Raw genomic sequence first — 8,013 nt, 5'->3', positions numbered from 1 at the left:
TCCTTAAGTTCCTTATCAAGGACATATTCCTTGTCCTCGTAGCGAGTAATCATTCTGATGTTTCTGATCCATTCATTAAAGTTGGATCCATCAAAAGTGACTTTCCCACATAAGTTCATAAGGGTAAAGGAGCCATTGGGATTAGAGCCAGAAGCAGTAGTGTTTGCAGACATCTGAAAAGAAGAAAGAAGGTTTTAGTTTAGATATAGAGATAGTCCTTAATAAAACACCCAAATGTAGTATTAAGGCTAGGATCCAATCACAATATATTATACTTAGAAGAGGTATGCCGTAATCTAAGTAATAACATATTTGAAAGGTAGGTGAATGACGATTCACCAATTTCCACCAAAGTCGAAATATTAAAATATTAAATTTGGTTCTTAGAAACTCCTAGATTCTTTTGAGATTCAATGAACTTTTCAAAGGCATGTTTCAATCTCGAGTGTGCCCTCCAAGTTTTGTGACTGGGATGCCGAGGATCACAAAACGAGGTGTGAAGTAACCATGCAAATTACTTGGTACCCTTAATAAATTACCCCTCAATCGATGTGCCGGTTAACCACACACGCTCCATCGATACTATGATAAATATTAAGTCACCCTTTACCTACCTTGTTAAGTCCAAGTTAGTGTGCCGGTTAACCACACACGCTCCACTAACGACTTAGACAAAGTGTAAAGTGTAATTTCATGGATTAGCACCTTATTCACATTTTTCCTAAAGTAACTAAGATTGGGAATTTAATAAAACATTTAGTTACTTTATAATATTCATCATACTTTTAATGAGAATTTATAACTCCTTGTCTTACCCGTTCGGCTAACGACCCTCCACCAGTCAAGCAAGCGGTGGGTGAGAGTGGACACCCATTAAGTTGCCATTTTATAGGCAACAACCTTATAACCACCTTATAGACCGGCTTCGTGAATGAGGCGTACTAGCGGTAAGACGACTTTAATCTTATATATATATATATATATATATATATATATATATATATATATATATATATATATATATATATATATATATATAATTATTAAATCATAATAATATAAGTATAAGGGTTGAATTTTAACTTTTAAAATTCTAAGGGTTGGAACTAAAGTTTTTAATATGACTTTACTTGTTCCAAAACTTGAGGGCAAGTTTTGTAAACTTTCAAAACTTTTTACTTCTTGTAACTTATGAGTTTAATAGAGTAATAAAATGAAGACTCTTCATTTTCTAACTCTTGTGTTCTTTTAATGATTTTTAATTCAAGTGACTTTTGGTTTTCCATAACTTGAGGACAAGTTATGGACTCCATTAAAACACATAATGATCAAGAATTAATCCACCACATAGGTTACAAATAATTCATATGATCATCTAAACATCATAAGATCAAGAACATGAACATGAACACTTTCATGAATCAAAACTACACTAAAAACTTTGTAATTTCGATATCTTCTTGTTGTAAATGGATTAGCATGAACATTACACCATCTAAAACAAGATTTCAAGTACCAAAACAGTTTAGGGTAATGTTTCTAGTCCATTTCCAGCAACTAAAGTAAAAAATCTGCACTTTGTGGTTCCTACTCGCCGAGTGCATGAACCTACTCGGCGAGTAGGTTGAAGATTCACATGAACTCGGCGAGTCCTCCCATGGACTCGGCGAGTTCATCAGGCAGACAGCAAGTTTTTCGACTTTTTCAACTATTTTGCATCAAGTATCAAACAAACAAGCCTAGGCTCTGATACCACTGATGGGTTTTGAGCATTCTAACACTTCCTAAGTGTACATGCAACCCTAATAAACCTTGGATCTATGTTTGTCTAAGATACATGCAAATAATTATTTTTCCAAGGTTCATCTCCTAACTAGCATGGCATAGGGAACTTGATTCAAATAAAGCTAGTAGAAACACTTACCTTGTAGTTGTTGTTGATTCCTTGGAGTTTTAGAGCCTAGCACCAATAGTGTGGATGCCTCAAATGGAAATCACAAATCACCACAAACTTGGAACTTTGAGATAATAGTCACTACTATCTTGAAATCGGCCCTCACCTCAACAAGTGTCAACTAGTGTGATTTCAAGAACCAAAGCCTCCTTTATATAGTGTGATGGATTAGGGTTACATCCATGTAAACCCTAATAACCATGTCTCTTCATTTCCATGAGATCCATGGGTTAAAGCTCCATGGAGTATCCATGGACTTTCCCATACAAGCCTAGCCCATTCCAAATAAGCATTAGCCCACACTATATAAATATAGAAGCCCATATTTAATTAGTAATATCTTTGATCTCTAAATTAATCCTAGATTAATTATAGATCAATACTAATTAAATAATATGATCTTATATTAATATATTAGAACTTATAATATATTAATAAATCATGACCTGTACTATTCTCAAACATTATCCATAAATTGTTCGGGTGAAGTGCAACCCAAATGGACCATGCCGGGTCGGGTCAAGTACATACCAAATATAGTTATGGACTTAGACACTATATCCAACAGTGTCCCACTTGGATAAGTCTAATAACTATAGTTGCAAGCATGACTTCAGGAACCGATCAGCAATCGTAGCTCTTTAAACTCCGTTGAACTAGAATGCGCCATTTAGATAAGTGATCATATAATCCTCTGTTCTAGATATCAGCCGGACAAATACATGGAACAATGTCTTGCTTATTGTCCAGTAGTTTGTTTCCCGATTTCTGATTTGTTTGACAAAGAACTTAATTGAACACATCAACTTAGTTCTGACCGGGCCCGGTACATAGGTCAAAACACAATCATTGAGAGGCCCAGATATCAGCTTCTAATCCAAGAAGGAACAGATAAACTTCGACTCATATGTTTGTTCTACCACTCATTGAATTATACACAAAGTCACATTTTATAACATCGAGTTACCAATGCGTTTTCGTACAATCAATGCATAATCAACTCGTAAGTAACAAATCATATCTCTAGGCTTGAAGACTTATATGATATTACCGTCTCACGATCACTCGAGATAAAATTCCATGAAGTGATTCCAGTGAGCGTGGGTTGAGTCCAATGCTCAGAACTTATGAGCACTCATGATTGTTGTAGCCATGTCCAACACCTTAGACCTCTGCAACCAATCATGACAGTCTTGATTCATACCTACTTCCGACATATGACCGACTGTGGAGGTTTGCATAATATGATCTACCAAACATAATTATTCTGGAAGTCAAAACATGCAAAAGAAATATAGTAAACGATTGACAAGAGATAGCAACACTTTACTCATAAATAAAACACTTTTTATTCATCATCTAATGTCAATTACACTTTACAAATTTCATAATTTATCTAACTACTAAAACTCATATCATCCTTCAGCCCTATGCTCCGAGCATGCTGGAGATGCTTAACCCTACTCAGTCCCTTCGTGAGGGGATCTGCTGGGTTCTCATCCAATGATACCCTCTTAGCCACGAGAATTCCTTCTTCTATTCGATGTCTGATGAAGTGATATTTTCTGTCAATGTGTTTGGATCTCCCATGATCTCTTGGTTCCTTGGCTAAGGTAACCGCACTATTGCTGTCACAAAAAATCTCCATTGGCTCTTTTATAGCTGGTACAACTCCAAGGTCTCCGATGAATTCTTTAGCCATATAGCCTCCTTTGCTGCCTCGCTTGCTGCTATATACTCTGATTCACAAGTGGAATCATCCACTGTCTCCTGCTTGGAACTCTTCCAAGTGATTGCTCCTCCGTTTAAGGTAAAGACCCAACCCGACTGAGAGCGGAAATTATCCCTATTAGTCTGGAAGCTAGCATCACTATACCCTACAACTCTCAAGTCATCACTCCCACCGAAGGTAAGGACCCAGTCCTTAGTCCTTCGTAGGTACTTGAGGATATTCTTTACCGCAGTCCAGTGTTCCTTGCCAGGGTTCCCCTGATACCTGCTAACCATGCTCAAAGCAAAGGCTACATCAGGTCGAGTACACGTCATAGCATACATGATCGATCCTACAGCTGAAGCATAAGGAAGTCGACTCATTTCTGCTATCTCAGCCTCAATACTAGGGCTTTGTGTCTTACTCAATCTGGCGTTACTCTGAATGGGTAACTCACCTTTCTTGGAGTTATGCATGTTGAATCTTTTCAACACTTTGTCCAAGTAGGTACTTTGACTAAGTCCAATTAGTCTTTTACTCCCGTCTCTCAAAATCCTTATCCCTAGAATATAGGCAGCTTCTCCTAGGTCCTTCATAGAGAAACACTTCCCAAGCCAGGACTTAACTTCCTGCAAAGTTGGGATGTCATTTCCTATGAGTAGTATGTCATCCACATACAATACCAAGAAGCTGACTATACTCCCACTAGCCTTCACATAAACACAAGATTCATCTTCACTCCTAGAAAAGCCAAATTCCCTGACCTTTTCATCAAAGCAAAGATTCCATCTGCGAGGTGCTTGCTTCAATCCATAAATGGATTTCTCAAGCTTACACACTCTATTAGGGTACTTGTTGCTGACAAAACCCTCTGGCTGACTCATGTAAACATCTTCATCCAACTTTTCATTAAGAAAAGCGATTTTGACTTCCATTTTCCATATTTCATAGTCATGAAATGCAGCTATGGCTAACAGAACCTGAATAGACTTAATCTTGGCTAATGGAGAAAAGGTCTCATCATAGTCCACTCCAGGAATTTGAGAGAAGCTCTTTGCAACCAGTCTAGCCTTATAAGTGTGTACTTTACCATCCATGTCGGTCTTCTTCTTGAAGACCCATTTGCACCCTACAGTCTTACGACATGGTACATTCTCAACCAAGTTCCAAACTTGATTGTTATACATGGATTGTATCTTGCTATCCATAGCCTCTTTCCATTTCGCAGACTCGGGGCCTGCCATGGCTTCCGTGTAACTGTTAGGTTCATCCAGAGCTACTAGTGTCTCATCACTAATAAGTGTCTCGCCTTCCGCAGTAGTGCTCAGGTCCATTCCTAACTCTCGTGGAACGTCTCAGAGGTACAGAATCGTCAATTGGCTCAACAGGAGTTTCCTCCTCAAGTTGAGGGCTAGGGTTTGAAGTTCCTTCACCACTTGACTCTTGAAGTTCTTCAAGGTCAATTTGCCTCCCACTGTCTCCTTGGCTTATAAATTCTCTCTCACGAATGACTCCTCTTCTTGCTACAAAGACCACATTATCACTAGGTCTGTAAAAGAGGTAACCAAAGGATCTTTGTGGGTAGCCGATGAAAATACACCTCTCGCTTTGGGGTTCTAGCTTATCATGAGACTTGCGCCTCACAAAAGCTTCGCAACCCCAAATCTTGATGTGGTCTATTTTGGGTACTTTACCAGTCCACATCTCGTGAGGAGTTTTGGCAACTTTCTTTGTAGGGACTAGATTAAGGATATGGGCGGCAGTCTCTAAGGCATACCCCCAAAATGAGATTGGTAGCGAAGCTCGACTCATCATGGAACGAACCATATCCAACAAGGTTCGATTACGCCTATCAGCTACACCATTCAACTGTGGTATCCTGGGAGCTATCAATTGTGAGACTATCCCACATTCCCTTAGATAGTCGATGAACTCTGAACTAAGATACTCACCACCACGATCGGATTGAAGCATCTTAATGTTCCTGCCCAATTGATTCTCGACTTCCTATTTAAATTCCTTAAACCTTTCGAAAGTCTCTGACTTATGCTTGATTAAATAGACATATCCATATCTACTGTAATCATCAGTAAAAGTCAAATAATAACGATTAGCATCCCTTGTGGCATGTTTGAATGGTCCACACACATCCGTGTGTACTAGGTCCAACAAACCTTCACCCCTCTCATAAGAACCTGTGAAGGGTGACTTTGTCATTTTTCCAAGTAAGCACGATTCACAACTATCATCTGACTTTAGGTCAAATGATTCCAAGACTCCATCCTTTTGGAGTTGGCCTATGCGCTTCTTGCTTATATGTCCAAGTCGACAATGCCATAATGATGATTTATCCAAGTTATTATTATTAATAGAATCAATACACATCACATTATTTCCTAAGCTATCAACCACAAATATTGTTTCATACACGCGATCACAAGGTAATGCTTTAAAATAAAGAACATTATTAAAGAAAGCATCAATAGAACCAACTTCATTATTAAATGAAAAGGTAAAACCTTGTTTATACAATGCATGAAAGGAAATAATATTTCTTGCCATTTCTGGCGAATAACAACATTTATTCAAATCTAAACTAAACCCACTACTTAGCGACAAAGTATAAACTCCAATCTTGGTGACAGGTGTAACTTTCCTATTCCCCATGATTAAGTTTATTCTTCCTTGCTCCACATTCTCACTTCTTCTTAGTCCCTGCAAGTCACAACAAATATGAATACCACAACCGGTATCAAGGACCCAAGATTTAGAATGGGGTGAGTTATTAGAAATGATAGTGTAAATACCTACATGGTTGGGTTTAACTTTCCCATCCTTTACATCTTGCTGGTACTTTGGGCAGTTCCGCTTCCAATGTGCCTTTTCATGGCAATAGAAGCATTCAGCCTCTTTTGGGTCAGAAGAAGGAGCGATGAAACCTTTCTTGGTTCCACTTGAAGAAGAGCCATCAAGGGTCCTAACCTTGGTACCCTTCGAAGAACTCTTTCTCTTCTTCCCTCGTCCTTTCCCGATTGCCAAGACAGGGGTGGATTTTGTAGATGTAGAAGTAGTAACAACCGCCTTACCCTTAAGACCACTTTCCGCGGTCTTTAAGAGTCCTTGAAGTTTGCTGAGTGTGACCTCTTCCTTGTTCATGTGGTATGTCATGCGGAATTGATCATAACATGAAGGTAAGGAGTGCAAAATGATATCTATTGCTAGCTCCTTGGGGAAGTTCACATTAAGCTTCAACAAACGGTCCACAAATCTTTGCATTTTCTACATGTGGCCCGTGATGGGTTCACCATCCTTCATGCGAGTTGTTATCATGGAGGAGATGATTTCAAACCTCTCTTGACGAGCACTTTGATGGTATCTTTCCATCAAGTCTTAGTGCATCTCATAGGGGTAGAAATCTTCATAGGATTTTTGGAGATCCGCGGTCATTGTGGCCATCATGATGCATGCCACTTTGGTGGCATCTCTTTCATGTGCCCTAAACTCAGCGATCTCTTGAGGAGTAGAAACTGACTCATTAATCTCCTTAAGTTCCTTATCAAGGACATATTCCTTGTCCTCGTAGCGAGTAATCATTCTGATGTTTCTGATCCATTCATTAAAGTTGGATCCATCAAAAGTGACTTTCCCACATAAGTTCATAAGGGTAAAGGAGCCATTGGGATTAGAGCCAGAAGCAGTAGTGTTTGCAGACATCTGAAAAGAAGAAAGAAGGTTTTAGTTTAGATATAGAGATAGTCCTTAATAAAACACCCAAATGTAGTATTAAGGCTAGGATCCAATCACAATATATTATACTTAGAAGAGGTATGCCGTAATCTAAGTAATAACATATTTGAAAGGTAGGTGAATGACGATTCACCAATTTCCACCAAAGTCGAAATATTAAAATATTAAATTTGGTTCTTAGAAACTCCTAGATTCTTTTGAGATTCAATGAACTTTTCAAAGGCATGTTTCAATCTCGAGTGTGCCCTCCAAGTTTTGTGATTGGGATGCCGAGGATCACAAAACGAGGTGTGAAGTAACCATGCAAATTACTTGGTACCCTTAATAAATTACCCCTCAATCGATGTGCCGGTTAACCACACACGCTCCATCGATACTATGATAAATATTAAGTCACCCTTTACCTACCTTGTTAAGTCCAAGTTAGTGTGCCGGTTAACCACACACGCTCCACTAACGACTTAGACAAAGTGTAAAGTGTAATTTCATGGATTAGCACCTTATTCACATTTTTCCTAAAGTAACTAAGATTGGGAATTTAATAAAACATTTAGTTACTTTATAATATTCATCATACTTTTAATGAGAATTTATAACTCCT

The sequence above is a fragment of the Lactuca serriola genome, chromosome 7, assembly GCF_051521515.1.
Source record: "Lactuca serriola cultivar US96UC23 chromosome 7, Lser_US96UC23_V15, whole genome shotgun sequence".
Taxonomy (NCBI): Eukaryota; Viridiplantae; Streptophyta; class Magnoliopsida; order Asterales; family Asteraceae; genus Lactuca; species Lactuca serriola.
This window is presented reverse-complemented; position numbering follows the sequence as displayed.